The sequence below is a fragment of the Eutrema salsugineum genome, unplaced genomic scaffold, assembly GCF_000478725.1.
Source record: "Eutrema salsugineum unplaced genomic scaffold, Eutsalg1_0 scaffold_12, whole genome shotgun sequence".
In the NCBI taxonomy this organism is placed as follows: Eukaryota; Viridiplantae; Streptophyta; class Magnoliopsida; order Brassicales; family Brassicaceae; genus Eutrema; species Eutrema salsugineum.
In genome coordinates, this window is record NW_006256895.1 from 5,922,368 (window position 1) to 5,934,679 (window position 12,312).

Genomic DNA, 12,312 nt, shown 5'->3' on the forward strand with positions numbered 1-12,312 from the left:
CAAAATTAGCTTTGTTTTCTTGTAGTGGTGTCTGTTTTCAGATTATACCAAGTAATATTTATCGTCTTCCGTATTCTCTAAGACTTTCTCATGACGCTGAAGTTATCTCTGTCTTGATCCTTGAGTAGTTTGTGTCTAGTGGTGGAGGCATGTATAAGGAGATTGGGGCAACTTCCCCCAATAAAAAAATCTGATTACTCTAAATTGCTAACAATAATAATAATTGCTCCCACACTAAACAATATATATATACTCCTATTATTTTTGCCTCTAATAGAAAAAATTTCTAGTTCCGCCACTGGTGTCTTGACTTTTGAGCAGTATGTGTCTTAACTCTTAAGGATTGATTTTAGTTTTGTCATTTGAGTTTCCTTCGATTAAATTTTTTTAAATTTTGGGTATATTAAAAAGCTGAAATTTTGAAATGTGCTTTTAAGTTTATGTTATACCTTATATATTTTGGTTCTGCTCTCTGAATTGTTTTCACTTCTCAGAGTTTGAAAATTTTGAATCTCAAGACAGCTTTGAAAACTGAAGTTTTGGTTATAACTTATCAGGTAATGTTTTTTTCCTTCACAATTTTTTATGAATTGTGTTTGATTGTTTAGAAACGTAATTTACTTGTTTGGTTCTAATAACTTACTTGATTAGTTTGAATTGTGTTTGATTGTTTTTCTTTGTCATTGTGTTTGATTGTCTGGCTAGTAGGTGTATAGTTTGTAGTTGACTATACTAGAGGTGTGTGTATAGTTGTTTATAATAGATGTATATAGTTGATTATACTAGAGGTGTATAGTTTACTATACTAAAGGTTGAATTGAGTTTGATTGTTTGTCGTTGTAGAAGTGTCAAAAGATAGTAAGTCAGTAAATATTGTCTCTCCTGTTGTATACAGGCAAGAAGACTTAGAACTGAGTTTGAAAGGAAGCCCGAATGAGATTCATGATTATTGATGTTCTTCCTTGTCTTTTGTTTTCAGTTTTTTGGATTTAGATTTGGAACTGATCTTGATGTTGAATATTTTGTTGTGGAGTCTATGTGTTTGTGTCTTGTACTTTGTCATACTTTCTATTTTGAGTGAGACACCCTAATCCCGGAAAATTTCTACCGAATAGCTTGACTTGCACTCTAATCCGTCTTTAAACCTTATCTAGAAAAGGAAGGAAAAAGGGGGTGAGTAACATAGTTACTCAGCGGCATGAGTACCCACGAGATTCATAATACGATATTTTATTTATTAAAAACATAATATGCTAGCCAAAAAAAAAATTTATATTTTTAATAAATAAATTCGAATGCTATATTAATTCACTCAAAAACTGACTCTTCACGTTCCTGAGGAACCACATCCAAGGTGCTCATTCTCTGCCACCACCCATAAATGACTTAACAACAATCCTTTGCCATCACCCACACAGGGTTTGACGGCCACAGCTGGGTAATATCATGCAGAACTCAAACAAGACCGACTCTTCACATTAACACATTCTCCAAGACCCTCATGTTCCAGATATTCATTCTCTGCCACCATCCATTCCAGTCTTGACAAGTTACCAGTGCCACCACCCTCAACATGGATTAACTATGGCTCGTCAGCCATTTCTCGATCACTACAACTTCATAATGTTCAGCCCATTCTCGATCAGTACAAGTCCATAATGTTCAGTCCCTTGTGGTAGGCTGTTAGAAACAATCATACAGTCACATTCCATCTATACTGATTAATTACTATCATTCCTCACTAGCTTCCATCTTAATTATTATGACTTTTCAAACATTACTTATTTCCATCTTAATAAATTCACATATTAATTTTTAATTCATAATATAAATAGAAATGAATAACCAATTATAAATGATGCACATGATCAACTACTTAGGCAACAAAAACGCAAGTACCGCCTATCATCACACATTCATTCAATGTACTAAACACCTTACGCGTATTAATAAATTAAATACAGTATTAAATGAATACTCAAAACAACTGCCCACATGGTGTGTCTCAAACCAGCGGATCGTGTCTTAATCTTTGTTGCATTGCGCCCCATCCTGAAGTTGATGTGTGACTTTAGAACTAAAAATGGAAAAAGAAAGAACTAGAAATAAAAATGAAGTCTCCAGAAATATAACTTTTCAAAAATATAAATTTCCAAAAATAAGAACTTTTCAAAAATAGAAATTTTCTAAAAATAGAAGTTTTCATAATTTTACTTTCCTAAAATCAATCAACATAAATGAATTTTCTTAATTAGATCATCATAAATGGCTTCCCATAAATGGATCGCCATAAATGGTTTTCCTTTTTCAGAAGAGGGAGGTTTCTTAGCCGGAAAGGAACATCAATAACATTTGAAGGTTATCTCAGAATCTGAATCTGAAAGTTGATCTGGAAATAAGAATCCGAGATCTACAGATTAGTATGTGGATCGCTATCTGGGTCCTTCTGGATCGATGGCAAAACCTCTCTCAAGTTAGCTCTACAAAACTGGAAATATCAAATTTACCAAAATAAATGATTTTTCGCTAACTTTCAGCTCACGTAAAAACGGAACTTACCTAGGATCTGCAAATCGCTATGGATTCCTTGCAGCTATATGTTTCCAGAGGTATGAAGATCAGCTCGATCTGAGTTGCTGGCAAATGACACAGCAAAACCCTCACTCAGACAAATATTAAATTGATGCTGCAGAGGTGTTTATAGAATTTCATTGCATTAACTCTGTGTCTCTCAAAAGAATGTGGCTGGCCTTTATATAGGGAGTGAGTCAAGCTCATTAGGTCTAGGATGAAGAAAAAATAACCAAATTACCCTTACTCACACTTAGGACTTTCCTTATAGTTTTTGTGCTGAACTTAGATAGTTGGGCCGAAAATTAGAGAGATGTTTTTAAGTGTTGGGCTGCTGGAAAAAAAATGAACATAAACTTAAACTTGGGATGTCACATTCAGGAACTTAGAATTTGGATTTCAACTTGTATTGTGTTTGATATCTTGGTTTATTTCAGATAATAGGTTTTTTTGGTTATTTAAGTAATTTTTATGAAACCCGAATAATAATTATTATTTTCTAGGTTTTTCAGGTTCTTCGATTTGTGAATTGAAATTTCTTTCAATCATAGAACCGACCTGAACCTGACAAGACCCTGACCAAATACTTCCTTCGATCCTATTTGGGTCTAGACCTCTCTACACGGAGGACTCGACCCCAATCCGAATTGTGGACCATAATGCCCATGCCAACCTCACCGTCTTCATAAATGTAACTGACATTAACATAACTTGTCAACTTTTTTATTTTTAATGGGTGTGACGTATCAAAAGACAGGCACACATAAAAGCATCTTCATCCCTCATTTTCTCATAGGGTTCTTAAGATTTTTAAAATAATAAATTTTCTGTCTCTTTCTCTCTCTAATTTTATGTCTCTCTCTAATTTCCATCTATCATTGGCCCAGAAAAACTTTTAAAACATACACCAATAAAACAAGGACAAGTGTCTTTAAAAACTCTTAAGGAGAGGTTCTTATTTTAGAAATCTAAGCAGCGGTTCTTAAAGATTTTAACCTTTTTGATTTATTTTAAATGCCACTTTAATACTAAGAACACCTCCAACAGCAGGATGAGGAGGGGTTCTAGTTTGAGTTTTATGTGAAAAAAAATATTTAATGGCTAATATTAGGAGAACCAGGTCAAATTTAGTGATCTGCAGAGCCTCACTAGAGACCCTAACGTGTCAAATGGTGATTGGTCATTGGGTTTTTGTTTTTATTTTGTTTTTTATTGAAACCCTCTACATGTTTTAGAGTCTTTGCATAAGAGAATTCATTTTGTCCGATATCTCCTTCTTCGATATCTCTGATGCTTTCCTTCGATATCTCCTCCTTCGATATTTCCGGCGGCGAGTCCTGTCCATTCATCGTAGGCGTCGTCTTCTGCTCCTCTCCAATTTTCCGAGACTGCGGCTTTACTTCTACAACTCGGCGGCGAGCAAATGATCGAGCAAATCGGCGGCTTTACTTTTACAAATCGGCGGCGGCTTTACTTCTTCAAAACGGCGGCGAGCAATTTTCTTATTGATGATCGACTTTACTTCTACAAATCGGCGGCTTTTGGTCTATATACAAGTGGTGGCGTGCAATTGATCGAGCAAGCAAACGTAAGAGTCAATTATCGACATATGATCGAGCAAACAAAGCAAAGTCGAGCAAGTGATCGAGCAAGCAAAATTTTTTTAGAGCTTTCTTAAGATTCCACTACTGGACACTAAAACAATGAAAAAATTTAAAAGATGTTCTAGTGCATTAAAGTGAACAAATTATTAGAATATAAGATTAGAATCCCTCATTATAGACTATGGTTGGAGGGGGTCTAAGAACCCCCTGCAAGATCATGGATGGAGATGTTCTTAGACTCATATAAAGCCAAGAAGACGGCTAAGACACATTATAAGAAAATATATATTTTGCCACCCTAGATAACTAATACACCTGTTTTAGAAATAACTCAAAGCGCACAGTTATTTCTATTATTTTGTTATATAAAAATTAGATTTTTATATGAAGACGAATTTGTATCAAGAATTGTGTTAAATCCAATTATCATACGGGAATGAAGTAATGCCCAACCCACTATCGCCGATGATAAACTCCGTTGCCGTGAAGTTAAACGCATCTTCATAATCCATAATGTGGTAACCCGACCAGTTGACCCGCTTACCCGTTTCAGAACCCGATCCGTTATTATTATACTCTCCATAATAAAGACTATCAATTTCTTACCCACCGTTCCATTTGGTCCAACCAAAACCGTCAATAAATGACTCCATTAGAACTGTTCTTGAATATTCTCTCCATGGGCGTCCCAAAAAGCTTTTAACTCTATTGGAGCTGTTAAATAGATCCTCTGTTGCAAGGATGGAGTAGTTCTGAATCGAGATCCCGGTGTCTTCGTTCGGACTATCTCGTGACTGTGCTGTTATAACTTAGAATTGTCCCGGCATAGGCAACTTTGAAACAATGTTGCAGCCTTGGAAACATTCTTTTTGAGAGAATCTTCTAAAATCGGGTCGTACTCGTCATACCCGTCACTGGAATCCTCTAAAAACCTGCGATCTTTTTGAGAGACCTAGTCGGGAAACCCAAGTAACCAGCGGTTTTTAGTCTTGTTGCTACCGTTGGCTTTTCTCTGTTTCGGAAGAGCAGACAGAGAGTTGCTTACGTGTTTGCAAGTGGTCGTGAAGGAGGTCACGAGCTTCGTCTTTAGTGGACCAGAGGTAGATTCAAGACCATCGAAGCAAGTATTTTTTGTTGGTGAGAGCGGCGCTCAAGTAAGCTCTAGCGTCTGCTAGCTTTCGTGAATCCTTAGAACTATTTTTTTGATCAAAACCCTAAAGTGTTAACCATAAAACTTGTCGCCGAAAAAACCATAATCATAGCTTATTGAAAAAGAAATCCATAGCTTGCAAAGCCCAAGAGTGAAAGAAAGTATTTAAGCTAATTGTTAAGAGTTTCTGAAGCCTCTAGAGCCTAATTTTCGTGGCCCTGATATAAGGAGAAGGAAAACCCAATGTTAGAAGCCCAATCGGATCAATAAGGGCAATTCTGACTTTCTGTGAGCAGACATAGGGTTCTCTTTTTTTACTTTATAAATAGGTGTGAGCTCGTGATAGTGCAGAAGGGAGAGAGTTTCTGCTGCGAAGCCCTGTTGAAATCATTTTCGATCATCCACCATCAAACACCTCGAAGGAGAAGCCATTGCAGGCACTAGAAGATAGATCAGACCAGTCATGGCGCAGAAGAGAAACGAACAGTCAAACAAAATTGGATCGACCTAAAAATTGGTTCGAATGTTCCTGACCCTTATATCTAGCTATAGCCCAAAGCCGTTTATTATTTGGAGCTACGGTTTGAAAGTCATGAGTGTTTTCCCGAGTCATACCTGTGCAGATCCGATCCGCGAGCAGCCAAATTGCGATGCGTTTTGCCGGCGATCTAGGAAGTTCCAGAGGACGATCTACATACCGGCGTGAAGATCTTTAACCCATCTTTCCATATCAGTCTTCAGATATCTATTCCGAGCTGTGACCAGAAAGTTATGACCATTTTTCTGCCACATATCAAATCTATCCGAATGTGAACTGAGTTTGCTAATCTTCTTCAAATGGCAAAGGTGAGGACAAATTTGTAGATTTCTAAGATATATTAGTTGATTTAGTAATGTGTGTATGCTTAGTGTAGTAAACATGATTGATGATGGGTATTTGATAATGGTGTTTGATATGTGTTATTGATTGGTTATTGTTGATAATTAATAATGAGAAGTACAGGAATATGATAACAATAAAATTTATTTGGTTACAATATTGTTTGACGGCCTACAACGAAAAACTGAGATTGTGAAGTTGTAGTGATTGATAAATTGTTTGACGGCCTACAGTGAAGGACTGAATATTGTGAAGCTGTAGTGATCGAGAAATGGCTGACGAGCCATAGTCAACTCTGTTGAGGGTGGTGGCACCGGTAACTTGTCAAGCCCAGAACGGGTGGTAGCAGAAATGAGTACCATTGACGGAAGTTCTTTGGGAATGTGTTAGAGAATCTCTAGGTTGATTGATTGGAATGGTTAAATGATTGGATTTATTTATTAATATTAGAATCATATATATTATATAATAATATTAGTTATTCTAGGTTGATTGTTGCTTGAGTTTGATGTCTATATTATGTATATACATTATTGCTTATTTTAAATAATATGTCAAATAATCTTGTGTGTTCTAAGAACACACCCTCACTAAGTATTTTTTCCCGAATACTAATCCCTCTCTTCTTTTTCAGGTGAGATCAAAGAGTAGTACTTGTGGCAGTTGTTGTGGTGTTATGTTCGGGAGTCAAAGGCGCATTTTGTAATTATTTTTAAGAATAATTTTAATTAAATTATTTCTAGTTTCTCCAAATATTTAAGATTTTTTTATATTTATATTTTTAATAAAAGATTTTTGATAATAAATGATTATTTAATGTGTTTTTATTCTTTTAAAAAAGCTGTTAAATGAGTGTACGAGCAAATGGAAGGAGTGAAGAGGAGAAAATGGAAGGAGTGAAGAGGAGAAAATGGAAGGAGTGAAGAGGAGAAAGAATAAAACAGAGAAATTTAGAGAGGAGAGAGCCACTGGAGAAGAACAAAGTTGAAACAAGTGGAGAAGAGAGTGGTATGTTTTTAAATGTTGAGAGGAATGGGTATGTACTTCGAGTCTTCTCAAAGCGACAAATCAAATATCTTTAACTTAGGCATTTTTCGATACAATTGTGGTTAAATAATGTGAAGAATACAAAAAAAAAATGATGTGTCTGATTGCCATTTAATTTGTGGATATATTTTGTTAGAAATCAATTATCATATACCATCGGTTACTACTTTAATAAAATCAGTAGTCCTGGAATAATCTCTCTGATATAGAATTTTTTTTTTATGAGGGAGAGCATTTTGAATAAAAAACATATTTCTTTTATAATAAGAGACAATTTTTCTATAAAGTTATTAAAATAATATATTAAATCATATTTATTTAGGTTATTAAATTAATATATTAAAAAATATTTATTTAGGTTTTATTATAAACCCCATACCGGGACACCTGCATCCGCCTGCTAATACCAACAATATTTACGAGGAATTACAGCTCAAATTCAATGGAAAGGCTTATCGAAAATACTCAACCTAGATTTTAAACAGTATATTTTAACGTGCATACTTATGACTATTATGTAGTGCATATTTTAAAACGAACTAAGTAGTAACAATCACTTTGGACGGGATGAGATATTTATAAAGTATTTTGGTTGATATTTTTTATTAATTCAAGAGATGAAAATAATTTAACAGGTTTTAGGTATAACCTACATAGTTGTGATTAGATTTGAAAAGCTTAATTTAATATGACTTGAATTTGAATATGCAAAATAATCGAATCTCAAAACAATTTAATCTATTTTGAATTCAGATATGCAATTCATACAAAAAATTTTTACAATGATTACGTCTTTTGTTTGATATTTTTTGAGGAAATTTTCATACACATTCATCTTTAGAAGGCTTCATCGCGAGTAGCAAACCACTCTGTAAGTGCTTCCTCGTATTCGTGAAACCCTACTGTGCAAAGGATAAGATATGGTTGCACGGAATCTTGTGAGAGAATGAGCACAACGATGGTGAATTTTCTGTGTGTCTTATTGAGATGAAACCTTACAATATATATACAATCAAAACGATCGCTTAATCTAAACGCAGACCAATAACTCTCTTATCAATTGCTATTTTAAATTACCAAAACAGAGTATAATAATATATACAGATATACAGGTCGTATTACTCACATCTCTGTAAGATATTCCCCCCCCCCCGCGCTGAAGTGTTCCCAACTTGGACATGAGTAACCTAAACCGAAGGGACCCCATGTCCGAATGACATCTAGGTTTTTAGGAAGAGGATTTCAATTTTTAACATGATTCTCCCATTCATCCAAATCTCAAAGCGGTAATTCTGGATTGATCACCCAGAATCTGATCCTAGGTTTAATCCAAGCCACAAGAGTCTTGTATCTGGGTTGCCTGAACTAGATCTTATGGACGTCACCGTCGTAGGAGACGAAAGCTACCTACGGAGAATACGTAGGTCGAGATGGATTCCGATCTACAAAGCATGATCTTGTTCTGGCATGAGAGCGAGAGTTAATTAATGGTGAAAAGCGGTCAAAATCGGGTGTTATCAACTCCCGGAGACTTAAGCCTTTGTTTGTCCTCAAACAAAACAAGATCAAATATGGAAAAATATTATTCAACAAAAATGAGAGGGAACTCAAAATTATCAGCAACCATACTTCTAGACATTAATTATGGACAATGCATCAATCAGATCAAATCTAGAAAATTGTCACCAAAATTCAAACATAACTAGTCCGTTAATCCATCATGCGAAATCCACACACTTAGAACTAACTTCCAGTCAACTAGCTCTTAACATTCATTAAAGGTTTCAGTGATTCTCATTAAAAGGATATTAAACAAGGCATTCAAGGTTAGGTATCAAAAGGCTTTCTAATGGTAAGGCTTGATGTGTTTAGGTTACCTTTTTCTGGAGAGACAGGACATTATGCAAAACAGCAAGAGATGATGGAACTGTAAATGCACCCACAGTTTCAGTCACATTCTTCTTGCTTCAAGATTTCTGATCTCATTTCTTCAGGTTTTCCTTATAGTTCCCCCAGACTTGGATTTTTGTCTAGGTTGTAATCCATAACTTCTTAAGTGAATACCTAATGCCTTTGTTCTAGTGTTTTCAGCTTCTAAGACTCTTTTAGGCTTTTAGTTTCCTTTCCTTTCTTTCGTTTTCTCTTTTTTTTGTTTTTTTTTTTCGTTTTAGAAAAGGGGAAACTGCCTTTTGATTTGGAGTCTTAGGGAGCACGAAATTTACCTTTTAGAATGAGCTTTTCTGAGGCATCATATGATTTCTGACCCACTCCCTTCTGGTCTCTTTCAGTCTTTCTCTTGAGTGACTGAAAACTATGTTGTTCCTCCCTCTCCGGCGTTTTTGCAGATATCTGTCAATTTAGACTTAAAAGAATGCAGGAGGTTAGAACATAAAGTTTTGGGTTAAGGGTGTGGTACCAGCTAAAGATGAACTGGCCATCTAGGACAACAAAGAGTGATAACAATAAGGTAAAGATGTCCTATATGTATATCATGATGCCTTCTTAAAACCATTGATAAGAAAATTAGATGAGTCACAAAGATTGCGTGAGACGATGCCTTTACAGTCTGATTTAGTTGCCGGGGCCCTTCATCAAGATTCAAGGTTTTTGAGTTTTCTTTCTATAACATCTGAGGTCGTCCAGTTTGGAGCTATGTGCAGCAAGATACCGTCTCCGGAGTGAACACTGGTCCAAGAGCTTCTTTTTGATCGTTTCAATGCACTGCAGAGATGAGCCGTCCGGGGAACCTTCCACTCACCGAGCACCAAAGGTTTCTTCAGAAAATTTCGATCTTGATGAGTCATATTTCTCGTGGACTTTGTTTGGTCTCATTTGGAGTTGTGAGCTGTGAGTTCCGGAAGGCGGAAAATAGACATGTCAATCAGGCGTTTAAGAGTTGAAATTACGCTAAGTGTCATACTCTGACACGGTCCTAATGCCACGGTCCATACTTGACCGTGGCAATGCTTTGCCAACCTTCGGCGATTGAGACGGAGAGAATGCCACGGTCAACACCAGACCGTGGAAAGGTATTACTTCTGAGTGCCAACCTTCGGGAATTGACATGGTCTTGAGACACGGTCCATGCTTGACCACGGCAAACACTAAAGACCTTTGACACGACCATGATGCCACGACCAGTCATCAGGCCGTGGCAATCACCGAATGCTCAACACTTTGCCACGCTCAACATGACACGGTCAAGACAAGGCCGTGGCAAACCAAGCAGCTTATGATCCAAACCCAGAAAGGAAGAGGCACGGCCATGCATCACGGTCCAAATCAAGCCATGGCAACCTTGTTCTTGAAGAATCTGCTCTTGATCTTTGACACGGTTCGAATGACACGGTCTGTCCAAGGACCATCTAAATCCTTTCCTTAGTTAGCTGCTCTTAAAGCTAGATCCTTGAGAATCACTTGGGTCTAGATCATAGGCATTTCATGCACAAAAAGTGTTTGATGAAATGCCTGAAAGAGCTAACTTAAGGGTTTATGCCTTTTTCATCATGAGAGTGATAGTTAAACGCATGAATAACATATTAGAACTGTTTCTTAATGCTCATTAATTCATATTTCACAAATGATGATTTGGTTTGAAAATGGATTAGTGTAGAGGTTAATGCCTTCATGAGAGGATTAGTCTAGATTAGAGTTCTAAGTTGAAATATTTTGAGATCATGTGATTGCTTGCTATGTCTTTCTGTATAAGATTCAGTATTTCTTTGTAGAGATTGTTTGGTCACTTATTGGGCTTGGTACATTATGCTTGTTGATTGCTTGGTTATATCTAATGGTTGTTAGACTTGATTAAGTGATTGCAAAGGGATTTCTGTCATAAGAGTGGGTTAATCTGATTAAGAAGCCTAGACTAAAGAGTAGCAAGTGTTGCATTATGTTCTTAGCATCATAAAGCAATATCTAAAGCACCCTAATCAATGACCACATCTAGAGGTTTATCTTTCATCATTTGCTTTATCATCATCTTGTTTGTTTGCTTGCTTGTTTAGTAGTTAATCATCTTGCTTTGCTTGTTTCTTGTTTCATGCTTTCTTGTTTCTTGTCACCAGAAATCTTTCTCGTCTCACTTGACTTGAGAACTTGTCACATAAACTAGTGCATAACTACCACACATTTGGATTGATACACTTTATGCTGCAACATCAAAGGGATTGATAACCCTTTAAGAACCTAAAAAATTCTTAGTTATCAATTGGCGTTGTTAACATATTGTGTGGAGATTGTTAGCATTAATTTCTGATATAGTTTTTGAGATCAAGTTTATTTTGTTATACTGATCACCTTTCAAGTTCTGTCTTTGTTTTCAGGTTTATGATCACAAGAAGCCAAGCAAGAAGACAGAGAGAAAGAGCAGTTCACTTGGAAAGGTTAGGAATGGATCAGCAAGTTGGGAATGAGCATCAGGCTAAAGAAGCTGATCACGGTCAAAGAGCTGGTAATGGGATTAGAATTCAGGTTCAACAAGCTCAGGTCCATCAGGGACAAGCTCAGGGTAACCAGAACCAAGACCAACCTCAGGTTAATCCACCACAGCCCCACCCAAACCCACCCAGACATCTTCAGACACAACCGGTCTATGTTGGAGAGAATGACCAAGCCAATGCACATCAGCATCGTGTAGGAATTCAAGTTCCACCGGTTGAAGCCAAAAACTTTGAGGTTAAGGCATCACTCCACACCATGGTTCAAAACTCTAAATGTCATGGAGTCCTCATGGAAGATCCACTTGATCATCTAGAGCAGTTTGATAGGGTGTGCAACTTAACTAAGATAAATGGAGTCTCTGAAGATGGTTTCAAGCTAAGGCTGTTTCCTTTTAGCTTGGGAGACAAAGCTCATCAGTGGGAGAAGAATCTACCTCCAGGTTCAATCCACACTTGGGAACAATGCAAGCAGGAATTTGTCTCTAAGTTCTTCTCCACTTCAAGGACTGCCAAGCTAAGGAACCAGATTTCAAGCTTCACTCAGCTTTCTAATGAAACCTTTGGAGAAGCTTGGGACAGGTTTAGAAGCTACACAAATCAGTGTCCACGTAATGGCTT

General features: G+C 36.6%; 1 long non-coding RNA gene and 1 other non-coding gene across 2 annotated transcripts; one reads left to right on the top strand and one right to left on the bottom strand.

The window, feature by feature from the left end:
• The first annotated feature begins 5,689 nt into the window (after positions 1–5,689).
• Positions 5,690–7,326, top strand: LOC112089246. Its single transcript, XR_002900917.1, has 3 exons — positions 5,690–6,171; positions 6,840–6,907; positions 7,047–7,326. It is a non-coding gene; the product is annotated as an uncharacterized LOC112089246 (long non-coding RNA).
• Positions 7,327–12,205: 4,879 nt separating this feature from the next.
• LOC112089560 lies at positions 12,206–12,312 on the bottom strand. The gene has a single exon (XR_002901196.1). It is a non-coding gene; the product is annotated as a small nucleolar RNA R71 (small nucleolar RNA).